Here is a 13,960-nt window from a genome sequence, read left to right as displayed (position 1 = left end):
CGAGGAGTTCGCTTGCCCCGAGCTGGAGGCGCTGTTCCGCGGCTACACGCTGCGGCTGGAGCAGGCGGCCACGCTGAAGGCGCTGGTGGTGCTCAGTCTGCTGGCGGGCGCGCTAGCATTGGCCGAGCTGCTGGGCGCGCCAGGGCCGGCGCCCGGCCTGGCCAAGGGCTCGCACCCGGTGCACTGCGTCCTGTTCCTGGCGCTGCTGGTGGTCACCAACGTCCGGTCCCTGCAGGTGCCCCAGCTGCAGCAGGTCGGCCAGCTGGCTCTGCTCTTCAGCCTCACCTTCGCGCTGCTCTGCTGCCCCTTCGCGCTGGGCGGCCCCGCCCGGGGTCCCGCCGGGACCGCTGGGGGGCCGGCGACCGCGGAACAGGGTGTTTGGCAGCTCCTTTTGGTCACCTTCGTGTCCTATGCTCTGCTGCCCGTGCGCAGCCTGCTGGCCGTCGGCTTCGGGCTCGTGGTGGCTGCCTCGCACTTGCTGGTCACAGCCACCTTGGTCCCCGCCAAGCGCCCACGTCTCTGGAGGACGGTAAGTCCTGCGGCGCGTGCCCCCATCTGGTCTCAGACACACCCGCCCGGGAGGGACCAGGAGCACTCGGAGTCGGGCGCTTCCCCCCCCCCCAATCAGGGCGGGTGGGGAAACTGAGGCCCAGGCCGGGGGTGGTGGTGTTCAAGGTCACTTCATCGAGTTGAGGACGCCGTCAGGGCTGGCCCCCTTGGGCCACGACTCTCTTCAGAGTTACATTCCACAGAGCGCCCCTGGGCGTGGAGTGTGGAGACTGACTGGAGATTGGCGTGGAGAGGAAAAAGACTGGCCCAAGGTCAGGCAGTTGGTGAGCCGCCAAGCGTGTACCAGAGGGGTCCGCAGCTCTTTTGATGCACCTGTCCCCCTAGAGGGTCTGAAAGTGCACGAGGAGCGAGGGCTCCGGTCGGGCTCCCTAGCTCACTGTGCGCACAGCCTGGGGCTCCTCTCTCGAGCTCCCGGAGCGCGGACCCGAGGGGTCTATGTAGGCGGTAAGGACGGACTCTGGTCCCTTCCCTCTCCCTGGTCACCCCATTGTGGACCCAGCTCCAGCCCAGAAGAAGCAGGGTTTGCCAAGGTCAAACAGTCTAGTCTTTGGCACCCTAGCTCCGCGGTCTCCCTGACCCTGCCTCTGCAGCGCCAGAACTTTGTCACTGTCTTCCCAGTCAGGTGGGTGAGATGGTTGCAAGGACGGAGACACCGTTTGCCTTCCTCAAGCTTTTCTCAGGATCTCAGCCTCTCCCTCTGCCAGAGGTGGAAGTGGACCTCGGGGGTTTGTGGACCTCGGGGCGGTGGGGGGGGGGGGGCGGTTTGTCCCGCCAGGCTTTAGCCGCTTCCCCTTACCCAACGCCCTTTGGGGAGTGGTGGTGGTGGTGTGCGAGAGGTATTGGATGGCCGCCCCCGCCCCACTCCCAGGATCTTCTTTCTGCCTCTGGCTGCAATTTGCCAGGAGGGGGATGGAAATAGGATGGGGTGGGGGAACCCATATAAGGAAAGGAGGCAGTGGTCTGAGCAAATGGGAGAGAGAGAAGGGGTCATAGGGAAAGCTGGACAGAGGGAAACAGATAGAGATTAGGGAAGAATAGCGGGGAGGGGGTGAGTTTGGCCTGGGGGATCAATGGGACCAACATTCAGGGACCTAGGGAGGTGTCCCCAGACTGTGATGCCAGGGGCAGCGCACACTCAGGGGGCGGGCCTGGGATGCACAGCCTGGCACAGAGACACATACATCCCTGGGCTTGTGTTTTAGGGCAAGAGAGAGACCAGCATGTGCTGAAATCCATGGGCAGGAGCTGGGAGGAAAAGAGGGAGTGTGTGGAGCTGATCTGGAAAAGAGGGGGTTGGGAGGTGGAGGAAGAGAGAAAGAGAAGAAGGTGAAGACCAGAGACAAAGAGGCTGGGATACAGGCAGGGAAAGGGGGAATAGCTGAGAACTGCAAGCCCCAGGGAGGGAAGAGGGCAGGGTTCTCCAGCAGGCTCTCCCACTGCCTCTTGTGGGTAGCATGTGGGCCTTGCCTGATCCTTCTCAGGGGACACTCTGTGCCTCCTCACCCCCTGGGCACCCCATGCCTCTGTGTTTCACCTGGGCCTCATGCTGACCCCCACAGCCAAACCAGTATCCAAAAGAAGACTTCCCACTCCTGCTAGATGCCAGGGGCTGATTTTGGTCACCTGGCAAGCTCAGGGATCTTAGCCACACACTGCATTCACTCTATATATACCAGGGAGTCAGCTGGTGCAATAAAAGGCTGTATTATTGTCTTTTCCTTTTTAAATAAAGAATTTTCCTATATAGCCTCTAGTCATTCCTTTTCTAGAATTAAAGGTTAAAAAAGAGAGTAAGGTGAGAGTCTGAAAAGGTGCCTCTGACCTACAGAGAGCTCTGCCCTCCCCTGGGGTAAGACAAACCCTTGTTACTGTGACCGGGGGTGGGGGATGGGGGGGAGGAAGCCATCCTAGGAGCAAGGATTCTTAGGGAGCTGACATCTGGGTTTCCCTGCTACTAGCATTGACTTCCTGGGCAATAATAAACCCTTCCCTCACCAAGCTTCACGTTCCTTTCCTTTTCAAAGGGCGTATCACCCCCACCAGGGTTGTAGTGAGTGTGAGAAGTTTTTGGAAAAGCACCTATTGGAAATCTTCTGCTACTTTTAAATCATTTGGTCTCTTTAGAATGTTGTTATTCAAGTTCATATGTCATTCTATACAGCTAGTAGTGACACTGATAAATACAGGGTGTCCATAAAGTTCATGTGCAATTTAAAATTGCATGCAAACTTTATGGACACCCTGTAGATAGTCAGCAATGCAGGGACACATACAGGAGGGGTCTATGATCCCACAGAGATTCTCTCTCCTAATTAGAGAATTCCAGGAGCCTGGGAAGTCTGTCCTTAATGAGCTCTGCAACTTGGTACTTGAGATGAATGAGGAAGATGGTATGCACAGCTAGGAAGCATTGCTGTCTCTGCTGCTCTTCACTGTGTTACCACCCACCTCTCATTCAGGCCCCTGTCACTCTGCAGGGCAGTCACCTGCTGACAGTAATACATTTCTAGTACTCAATTCTGGGGAGGAAGCATGCGGGCTGTGTGGTGGACGCCCCCAAAGAGGCTCAAAGACAGACTGAGCAGACAGGGAGGTGAGAGAATCTGTGCAGGGATGGGGAACAGCAGGATGCTACTTCAGGATCTGAGGTCCTCATGGTGGCCTCCTGGTGCTGAGCCCAGTGACAGCACCAGGTGCCTTTTGGCTCCGGAGTGAGGTTAACTCCTTTGGCAAAGGAGCCCCTCCCTTCAGATCCTATCTTTTTTTTTTTTTTTTTTTTTTTGAGACAAAGCCTCAAGCTATCCCCCTGGGTAGAGTGCCGTAGCATCACAGCTCACAGCAACCTCCAACTTTTGGGCTCAAGCGAGTTTCCTGTCTCAGCCTCCCAAGTAGCTGGGCCCACAGGCGCCTGCCACAATGCCCGGCTATTTTTTGGTTGCAGCTGTCATTGTTGTTTTGGCGGTCCCAGGCTGGATTTGAACCCGACACCTTAGGTGTATGTGGCTGACGCCTTAGCCACTTGAGCCACAGGCGCAGAGCCCAGATCCTATCTCTGGAACTCAGATGCCTTCTTGTCCGGGAGATGGTCCTGAGGGGTTCTGAGGAAAGCCTGCATTTTGGACTGAGGCCTGGGTTCAGGTCCCTGTTCCTTGCTATGGAGCAAGGCCCTATGTTCTTTTTCCAGAGTCTCTGTCCCTCTGCAGGGAGGCCCTTGGAGTCTCCTGCAGCATTCTTGTGCTGCTCCTGGTGTCCAACGCTCAGAGAATGCAGTGAATGTGCTTTAGGGTACCCCATTCCTCCCCTGTGGAACTCAGACCAGCCCAGGATTCTGGGAGGCACAGGAGAGAACTCAGGAAGCGGGTGGAATTATTAGCACAGGTGGAATTCAGCAGCTATGCTCAGCTCCTGCTCCAGAGGATGTCCCTGAACAGATAGGTCTTTGGGGAAGGCAGCTTTGTGCCCAGTTGAGCCCAACACTGAGGAGGTGCCCATAAATATGTGCTCAGTGTTGGCCAGAACTGAATTCTTTCCCCTTTCCAGTGCTTTGTTTTTGGGCCACTGGTTGTAGCTGAACAAAATACAATTCATTTTTATTTAGCTGAGCAACTGTCGGACTGAAAGCATCCTCTAATGAGCATCCACAGCCTGCTCAGAGTCAGGAGGTGGGAAGGCCGCCAGGGTGGGCTGGAGAGCTGGGCAGGAAGGGTGGGTGTCCAGATGTGGGGGAGAGGGGATGTGTCAGACGTCTGGGCTGGGCCCCTAGTGATGCTACTTACAGACTGTAATTACAGAGTACCAGAGGTGGCAGCTTGGGGAAGAGGTGATGAGCTCCCTGATGTTGGTACACTCAGGGACCCACCTGAGGGGTGGGAGCAGTTGGCAGGAGTGTGCAGGAGGAGGTGGAGGAGGTCATGCTTGACCTGCTGGTGGAATCTCCAGAGAAGTGAGGCCAGGACAGGGCAGGCTCATGGCTCAAGGTCCCCACCCCACTCACAGGAGTCCGCCTCCTGCCCTGCCTGGGAGGACAAGAGTGTATCATTTGGCACACGACACAGCCTTACCAGCTCCTAGTATCCTCCCTGTGTTACTCGTGTCATACAATGTCGAAATATCCATTATGTGGCCAGCGTTAGTCAAAATTATTGTATTTCTATTTAATTTTTAGGTCGTAAGAGTCCATTGCAGTGAGCAGAATATGTGTTTTAAATTTGGTTGCTTATAAATGTAAATGAAATATATTTCAGTTTCTGCCTTGTTCTAAGCCATAGGCAGGGTAACAGAAAACACAATTGTCCCGAAGAAATGGGAGTCAGCCGAAATTCCCCTGAGCAGCTCCAGTTCTGTCTGAGCTCTGGTGCAGAACCAGGAATTGCTTGGAGGTAAAACAACGAACGTAATTGCAGGGCGCAGGGCCCTGGATGACCTGGTTGTTCTTGTCAGAGCCTGTGACCCAGGTGTGCGTTGACGAAGTCAAGCTGTACACCTTTTTGCACGTGCTGCGCCCACTGCTCAGCATACCATCTCCCACCATGGATACTTGCTTTACTAGGGGAGTCTTACCCCAAGCGCCTCCCTCTCCACATCCCGCAGGGGGGGCCCTCTCTCCACTAGGTCCTCCTCTTTTGCTACCCCCTCCCCCAGGGTAGCCCCTCCCCTGGCTGGGCCCCACTCTCTTGGCCTGGCCCCTCCTCCCCAGTGGCCCTGCTCCCCAACTGGCTCCTCCTCCAGTCAGCCCCTCCCACTTGTCCCCATCTACCCACTGGTCTCCAGCCTGGTCCTGTTACCATGGCTGTGTTTACCAGCCTGTGCATCAACCTGCTTTGGCTGACCTGGGTGCCTATAGGGACAGGGACAGGAGCAGGGTCAGGGTCAGAGTCAAGGCGGTCAGGGAAGGTGTTAGGTGAGTGTAAGGGCTAAGCTGGGTGTGGAGTGGGCATTCCTGTCCCTGGGTGTGAGGAGAAGTGACACCCACAGGTAGTATCCTTGTCCTTGGCTGGACACTCTTCCTGAGGCCAGTCTTGTGACTGCCCTGGGCACTCCTCCCGCACTACTGTGCTCCCCACTGCTGGCTTTGTCCTGCTACATTTACCTCTCTAGCCTCCCTGCTCCTTCCAACTCCAGGCCCTGTATCCACTTAGTATCCTGGAACCCACCCCCAAGTTTCTCTCCTAGGGTACATGGTTCCCTAGTTCCCTCTCCATAGCCCTGGCCCATTTCCCTCATACCTCCTGTGTCATGCTCCAAGGGCAGTGGACTCTAACTTTCAAAGCTTCCAGAATTGCCCATGTTTGGGTGGTAGGATGAGGGTGAGTAGGAAATAGGTCTGGTCAAGGGTGAGAGAGAATCATCCTGGGCATTGGACCAGGGTTCCCATCTGCTTCACCTGTGAGGTGGAGTCCGAGTGCTCCTCTCTGCACCCCCCACCACTGTGCCCAATTGAAATTACTGCGGAAGGAGTCCCAGACTGTGCCTGTGTTGGAGTCTAGTCCCACTGATGGGGAGTGGGCTGAGGGCTGGATGGGCCCTGAGAAGGGCCCTTCTTTGAGGGCCTGAGGGCCTGAGAAGAGCTTGAGCAGAGGTGATGGTGAGGAGTCTGCAGCTTCTGGGGGCTGCCTATGCTTCCCTGAGATAGTTCCCATGATCTGACAGTGTTTGGGTGCCAGACCGAGCTGGGGATATGAAGGAAACAAGACTTCTCCTTTCTCCAGGAGGTTCTAGTCTGTGGGGGAGAGATTGGTCAGTAACTGGGACTGCATCCCATGCTGGGTGGGATGTTTGTTTGACCTTTAAAGATGTGCACAGGAGACAAACCAGACAGAACAGCTGGAGGCAGCCCCCCCCCCCCCGAGGAATGGCTCAACCTAGACCCCAGGCTCAGGCCCAGGCCCAGGCCCAGGGGCTGCTGGAGTGAGAGAGGAGCAAAGCCACACTGAGGATATGTGCCCTCTTCTGAGCACAGTGTAGAGCGTGGTCTCAAAGAGGGAAGCAAGAGTGAGCCGGAGGCGCTAGGAGGAGACCAGAGGTGACCACTTAGCAGGCATTTGTGGGAGATGTCTGCTTGCCACTGTTCCCACCTGCTGTCAAAGCTGTCAGAGTGCCCTTTCCAGGAGCTCATGGTAGTTTTAGACCAATGTCCCTTTTTTGTCACATTTCTGAGATCTGGAAGGCCAGAGTCTCCTTGGGTTGATGGGAATACAGTGGAGTGGCCCACATGCCCAGTAACATCCTTGGACCATTTTCTAACTCAGAGGGGAGCCTTTGGGTGTGTGGTATGTGACTTTGGGCACGAGATGATCCCCAAGCTGCAGTCTCCCCCATTGCCAGCGGGAACAGTAGCTCCCTCCTGTGCTTTTGTGGAACAGATGCACCTTCCAGCTACTGTGTATGGATTGTACCTGGGCGGTTCTCCTGTCTTCCTGTACTGTTCTGGCTCTGGGACACAGGCGCTGCCTTTTACTGTCACTAGCTGTATGGAGCCAGTGGCCTCCTGGTTGATCCCTCATTAGTGAGCCTAAAAAGTCAAAGTGAGGTGCTGGTCTTGATTCAGGTGTTGGAAGAGAACCTGGAACTCAGGGAGCAGGAGCTTTGTTCATGCTGAGTTTCTCTGCCAGTTGGCCCCTTTGCAGCCAGTGTATCCAGTCCCAAGCAGCATGGGAGCTGAAGTATCAGGGCCAGGGCTTTGAGGGGGAGAAGCAGCCTGGCCACCCAACCCCTTACATGTGACCACTGGGTAGGGGAGACCCTGTTCCCTTGGCCACTGGCTCCTCCCTGTACTCTCAGGGGCTGAGTAAGGTAATGGGAAGAGACTCTCCGCTCTCTAGGGCAGATGTCCTCAAACTACGGCCATGGGCCACATTCAGCCCGCCTAGCACAAGCCTGCTGGGTGTGCTACCTGTCCTGCTTAGCAGCCGACTCATCCCGGGGCCCATAGTCCAGCCCTCCAACAGTCTGAGGGACAATGCACTGGCCCCCTGTTTAAAAAGTGTGAGGACGTCTGCTCTAGGGCACTGTTATAGCATGCTGGAGGGTGTGAGTTGTATCCATATGCTCATATACATGTGTACACACGCACACACACATGCACACACCCACACACATAAACATACATCGCATACATACCTGCGTGCACACACACGTGCACACGTGCATATCCTCACACTCATTTTCATACACATGCTCACATAAATACATTCGCACCCCAGTGCACACTCACACTCATAGCACTCAGATCCACCCACACCAACCCTCCCGCACACACTCTCACACTCATTTTTATTCTCACAGCTAGCTCCCACATGCACACACTCAGTGTACTCAACTAATACACACTCATGCATACATAAACATACCCACATGCACACTTATAAATGAATGTGCACTCACACATGCTCACACATTCACCACATTTATTCGTACATACCTCTTTCTGGGTAGACATGCCATCCTGGTCTCTGAGTCTCAGCAGTGCCATGGCAGAGGGCCCTGCGCCTCCAGCTCCATGACCTTTGGTAGTCTCAGAGTCTGGCTTGTGAAGTGAGACCAGGCTTCAGGAGTGAGGGCTAGTGGGAGGGTGGGCATGTCCACATGGAACTAGACAGCTGTGGGGGAAGTGACCAGTCTGGGACCCCAGACCTTTTACAGGGGAGGGAGGGGTCTTTTTACCACTCAGCCTCGCCCCTCTCCAGTAGAGGCCAAGGCAAGCACTTGGGTTCGGGCAGCTCCTCCACTGCCCCATTCCTCCTGTCCTCCTTCCTCCCAGCCTTCCTCCTCTGTCCTCTTCAATCCTTCATCTCCCTGTGTCCTCTTCAGGGCTGTCTGGGCCCCTTTCTCAGTGTGGCATGGGAGTCTTCTGTGTTACATTACTAAGGGGGCCCCACCTCTCCCTCCTGCCATGTGTAGTCTCCAGTCCCAGGAAGGAGGTGTAGGGCATGGGGGATTCCCTGGGCAAGGCGGATGGAAGCCCACCTAGCACCCCAGCTCTGGCCTTGTGCCGAAGGCTGCACAGGCCCTAGAATGATGCCCTCTCCCTAGATTAGAAGGATGGTGAGATCTGCTTTGATCTCCAGGCTTCAGTGTTTCCTGAAAGCTAGAAGGGGGCTGCTCTGAAGTCCTGGAGCTGAGTCTCCCTCTCAGGGAGTCTCAGATGGTCACTGTGTCATTCATTGATCCTCCAGGCAGGGATGTGTTAGGCATGTTCGGAGTAGCTCGGCTTTGATGGGCGCTGTCCCCAGGGTGTTCAGCTGCCTGGGGACTTACATCTGTCTTCCTGATTTCTCTGCCCTTCTCTCTCCTTTTCCACTGGTGTCTGTCTCTATGACACTGTTTCCTCTCTCCCTCTTATCCGAAGATCAGGAAGGAGAGGCCAGGCGTGCGAAAGAGGGGCATTGTGAGGAGCAGGCTGCCCAGGGTTTCCCCTTAGAACTGAGCTGCTGAGGGCTACCCAGGAAGCTGTAGGTCCCCATGGGAATCTGTTCTGGGTCTGATGACCATAGCTTCATGCATTGGAAACTGACCGCAGGCTCGGCGCCCATACCTCAGTGAGTAGGGCACTGGCCACATACACCAGGGCTGGCAGATCTGAGCCCAACCTGGGCCTGCTAAACAACCATGACAACTGCAACCAAAAAATAACCGGGCATTGTGGTGGGAGCCTGTAGTCCCAGCTACTTGGGAGGCTGAGGCAAGAAAGTCACTTAAGCCCTAGAGTTTGAGGTTGCTGTGAGCTGTGATGTGATGGTACTCTACCCAGGGTGACATAGTGAGACTCTGTCTCAAAAAAAGCTGAAGAAATTGACCACAGAAACTCAGGGAGAACCTGACAGATATTTTAAAAACTTGTTTTAATTTTATGTTTTTTATGGAAATTTGAAAAACTACATAGAAGTAGAGACAGCACAGTGATTCCTTGAGTACCTGTTTCCAGCTCCTACAATTATCAGCATTCTGCAGGTCCCCTTCCAAATGTTGCTAATTCTAAAGCATTTTTATTAACAAAAGCTAACAAGCAATTATGTTAATTTAAGAACACTCTTGTGTGCAGTATTGAAGCAGCAGCCATAGTTTAGAGAGAGAATGATGTCACAGCCAGCTCCCAGCCACTGTCCAGCACCACGCCAGGACTGAACTGTGTCCCACTGAGGCCTCACTTGGAGAGGAGAGCAGAAGGGCCACCTCATGGACCAGATGCTTAGGAAATGACATGGCCCGATGGCAGTCCCTGGATTTATCAACAAGAATGTAGCCAAAGCTGGGCAGGAAGTGTGTGAGGGGTCAGCTCCTCTGCTGGCCTGTGACCACAGGTTCATGTGAGAAAGCACCCCAGCAGGCCCTGCGTCCACACCTTTCTACTGTCTTCCAGAGGAGGCTGTTTCTAGGGTAGCCTGGCACCAGTTCTTCTATCCCCACAGGTAGCTTGAATGCCACCTATGCTTGGTGTTGGTGCCCTGTGCTGGGGCAGCCCAGGTAGCAGCAGGTTGAAAACAGGAACAAGTGTAACAGAGATATTTTCATACACAAGAGGGCTGATCTTGGGGTGTCACAGGTGAGGGGACTGTCTAGCCCAGTCCTGGGGTCAGAAGGCTGCTCTGTGAATGGAGGAGCACCTTGTCTGGCTGAGGCTGCTGTGAAGGGAATGTGCCTGAGAGCGTGCTCTGCCCAGGGCTGTGTGCCAGGCAGGGCTGGCGTGTGCTCCTGTGCATGTGCATGCATGTACATACATGTGCTGTACACCCTGCACACAGGGAGGCATGGCGAGTGACAGGGTCAGAGGAAAGCCTGGGGGTTGGCAGTCCCCGGTGAGCTACGGAGTGGGGCTCTGTCCAGAGCTGGGGTTGTTGAGAGGGTCTGCCTGAGGGGGACTCTTGCTGCAGCCAGGTTGTAGGTGGTACAGGACAGTGGCGTGGAGAGAAGTGGGCGGCATGGGGCTATCAGATAGGAACTGATAAAGGCATGAAGGAGTCAGAGAGAGGTGGGCAGCGGACTTGCGGGTTCTGGCTTGGGCAGTAGCAGCTGTCCCCAGACATGGCTTGGGGGAAGTGAGGTAGGTATCTGGGGGCGTAGGTTGATAGTCTCAGATCAGACAGAAGTTTCTGCAAGGACTGTTGGATATCTCTGGGAATAGGTCTCAGGGCTCCTCAAGGATGCTAGTCTAGTAACTGAGAGTGATGTCAGCCCAGTGACCTCCTCTCCCCTCTTGCAGTGAGAAACCTTTTCTGGCCATGTGTACAGGTGCTGCACAGGAGAATAGAAATGTCCTAAGGCCTGCAGACGGGCCCTGCTTCCTCTAGCTGCATCCCAGAGCGTGCCAGGGCTCAGCCTCCCTCAGCCCTGGTTCCCAGGCAGCCCTTCTCTTCTTGACTCTGCCTACCTGGCTGCTCAGTCTCATAGAGGCTTCTCCAGGGTGTTTCCAGGTGCTGATTCTGGGTGCTGTTTTCTGGATTACTTCTTCAATCTCTATGATAAGCTCAGATGGTAGGTATTATGATTGTCAGCTACCCCTTCAGGCAGAGGGAAAGAATGTGGCTCAGAGAGGTGGTGCAGGTAGAAGGTAGGGGTGGGGCAGGGTGTGGTCTTGGTACGGAGACCTTGGCTGGGATGAGGGCCAGTGAGTGTGTCCAGACTGCAAGACCAGAATCCCACTCCCCCCAACCCGTGCCCTGCCCTGAGGGAGGCAATGTGTGGCCCTGGTATGTGGTTGGTGGGTGTGGTAGGGGAATGTGGATGGCCTGGACCAGGCTGCTTCCACTGCTTCAGGGATATCCAGCCAGCAGGGTGGGGTGGGAGTGAGGCTTCCCCTCTCCCAGGATCCTGCAACCACTAGGCCATGGTCTCTAGGGAGCTCCTGGTGATCCTGGCCCACATCTTCTGTCCTGTCACACATGCTAAGCCACATTAGCACCATCTTGTACTGGGCCAGGCATGGGGATCCAAACGCCCCATTGGCCATGAGTTTAGAGTGCTTCCTGGGAGAATCAAAAGTCCCAAACTCTGGGTGGTATGTTTGCATGAGCAGATGCTGTTGGTGGGTGAGGATGCTGGGTTTGGGAAGATGTGGGGGTACCTGGTCTGGGTGGGAGAGCCCTGACTCCCAGGCAGGTGAGGGGCACAGTCCCCCCCTAATGGCTCCCGGGTAGGTGAGAGGCACAGTCCCCCCCTAATGGCTCCCAGGTAGGTGAGGGGCACAATCCCCCCCTAATGTCTCCCAGGTAGGTGAGAGGCACAGTCCCCCCCTAATGGCTCCTGGGTAGGTGAGGGGCACAGTCCCCCTCTAACGGCTGCCGGTAGGTGAGGGGCACAGTCCTCCCCTAATGGCTCCCAGGTAGGTGAGGGGCACAGTCCCCCCCTAATGGCTCCCGGGTAGGTGAGGGGCACAGTCCCCCTCTAACGGCTGCCGGTAGGTGAGGGGCACAGTCCCACCCTAATGGCTCCCAGGTAGGTGAGGGGCACAGTCCCCCCCTAGTGGCTCCCGGGTAGGTGAGGGGCACAGTACCCCCCAATGGCTCCCGGGTAGGTGAGGGGCACAGTCCCCCCCTAATGTCCTTTCCCTCCCAGTCCCTTGTCAACAGCCCCCTTGATAGGTCCTCCTGAGGGGAGGCAGTCCCAGCTTACAGAGGGGTTTGGCCGAGGAGCCTTTTGGGGCCCTTAGGGGTCTGAATATTCTCACAGGAGAGTCTGTTTTATTGATGAGGGTTCCCTTCAGATATCCTAATAGCAGTCCTTGAAGGCCCCCTTTCTAGCATGGACAGACTTGTCACTCATAGAAATAGGGAGTTGAGGGCAGGGTTTCCCTGTAAGCGGGGCCTCCCCAGAGGCTGGGGGAGCTCTCAGGTCCCCTCTGTGCAGGACAGAGATGAGGGGCCCAGCAGCTCTCCTCGGAGCCCCCATGGCCTGCCACCCATGCGGATGGGCTATGATGTACATGGGAAGGGCAGGCATCTTGTTGAGATGCCCCAGCAGCTGTTCTGTGTCCCCTCCCATGAATCCCTTGCCATATGCTTGTAATCTAAGCCCATTGTGTTCTGGAAGGTAACCATGGTAGAAAGGAGGCTAAGATGTGGATCGTCTCAAAGGGAGGTTTTGTTCTTAATTAGAGGTTTTATTTTAAAGGTGGGTGGTGGACTCCCATGCTGGGCCCTCTTTGGCCTGCACCAGCTCAGCTCCAGTGGCTCCAGTACCCCATGTGTGCAGTGGCACCAGCTCCCACCTCCAAGCCTGACCCTTTCCACACATCCAGGGGTTTGGTGATTCTGAGCACAGAACATAGCCTAATGTGCTATGTGTCATGAGCATGGAAAAAGCTAGATCTAAATTATATCCACTCCACAATGACAGCCCCAGAAAGAGCATTGAGAGAAGAGATAAATGGCCAATGTTTGGGTCATATGGAGATGCTCAGGGTCATAATGAAGATTTCAGAATCCCAGGGCACCGTCCTATTGGATACCTTGCCACCTTCTCCAGCCCCCTCACAAGTGACAGGTAGCCCAGAGGCTGTGGTCAGGGTGGTGCCACCCAGGAAGGATGACTTACTGCCCTTCCCAGCATGTGGTGTTTAGTGATGCTGGGCCCCACACATTGTCTGTGGGGCGCTGCACTGGTCAAGGTTCAGGTCATTTGTGGGAGGCAGATGATGGCTGTCCACTGGGTCCCTGCAGATTGCTGTCTCACATGCTTCATCTCTGTCACCTCCTGGAGATTGGCTCTGATGTTCTAAGTTGCATGTGGCCAGTGGGCACGGGTTTGTATTCCAACCTGCTAATGGACATATCTTTGAGGCATCTCATACACCTCAAGTTCAAAGGTGCTGGAATCTGCCCTCTTCCCGTGGACCTTGCTCTCTGTGGTCCTAGCTGGTCTAGCTCTTGCACCTGCTCCCTGACCCAGCTCCACAAGCTGCATGGGGGCTTCTTTTCTGAGGCCTGTGCTTGTCCCCGCAACATACCTGTGTGTCCTGTCTTGTAGGCCACCTCCTGGACTCTTGTGGGAGCTCCCATCAGTGATCAGCTGCTCGCCCGCTGCTGTGTTTGTTTTGTTCTCTACTTTCTGTTTGACAGTGTGCAGCATACATTTGTGTTTAATCCGTGTGGAGCGGTGACAGCTGGAACCTGCAGGTTTCGGCCTCCTGGGGCAGAGGTAGAAATGCCTGGGCTTAATCACACATAGAAATTCTCCAGTTGTGCAGCTGGCAGTGGGAAGGCTGGCTCATATAATGCTTATGAACCACAGCCCCACTTCAAGGCCCCTGATGGGACATCCCAAGGGCCTGCGTGCTTCGTCAAGGGCCCCTCTGTCCAGCCCTGGGTCCAGTGGTCTGTGAGATGTGGGGATGGACCAGCGGGGAGGCCGGTGAGGGGCAGTGGCTGCAGAGAGAGGCACTGTGTCCGGCCTGTGT

At 55.5% G+C, this 13,960-nt stretch overlaps 1 protein-coding gene across 1 annotated transcript in view; it reads left to right on the top strand.

The window, feature by feature from the left end:
- The first annotated feature begins 6 nt into the window (after positions 1-6).
- The window catches only part of ADCY1 (adenylate cyclase 1), a 156,298-nt gene continuing 142,344 nt past the window's right edge, over positions 7-13,960 (top strand). The window contains exon 1 of the mRNA XM_012810057.2: positions 7-529. The gene's annotated coding sequence lies outside the window, so the exon portion shown is untranslated. The remainder of the gene's footprint in view (positions 530-13,960) is intronic.

This window comes from Otolemur garnettii, unplaced genomic scaffold, assembly GCF_000181295.1.
Source record: "Otolemur garnettii isolate 467f Iridium unplaced genomic scaffold, OtoGar3 scaffold00123, whole genome shotgun sequence".
Lineage (NCBI taxonomy): Eukaryota > Metazoa > Chordata > Mammalia > Primates > Galagidae > Otolemur > Otolemur garnettii.
This window is presented reverse-complemented; position numbering and strand designations above follow the sequence as displayed.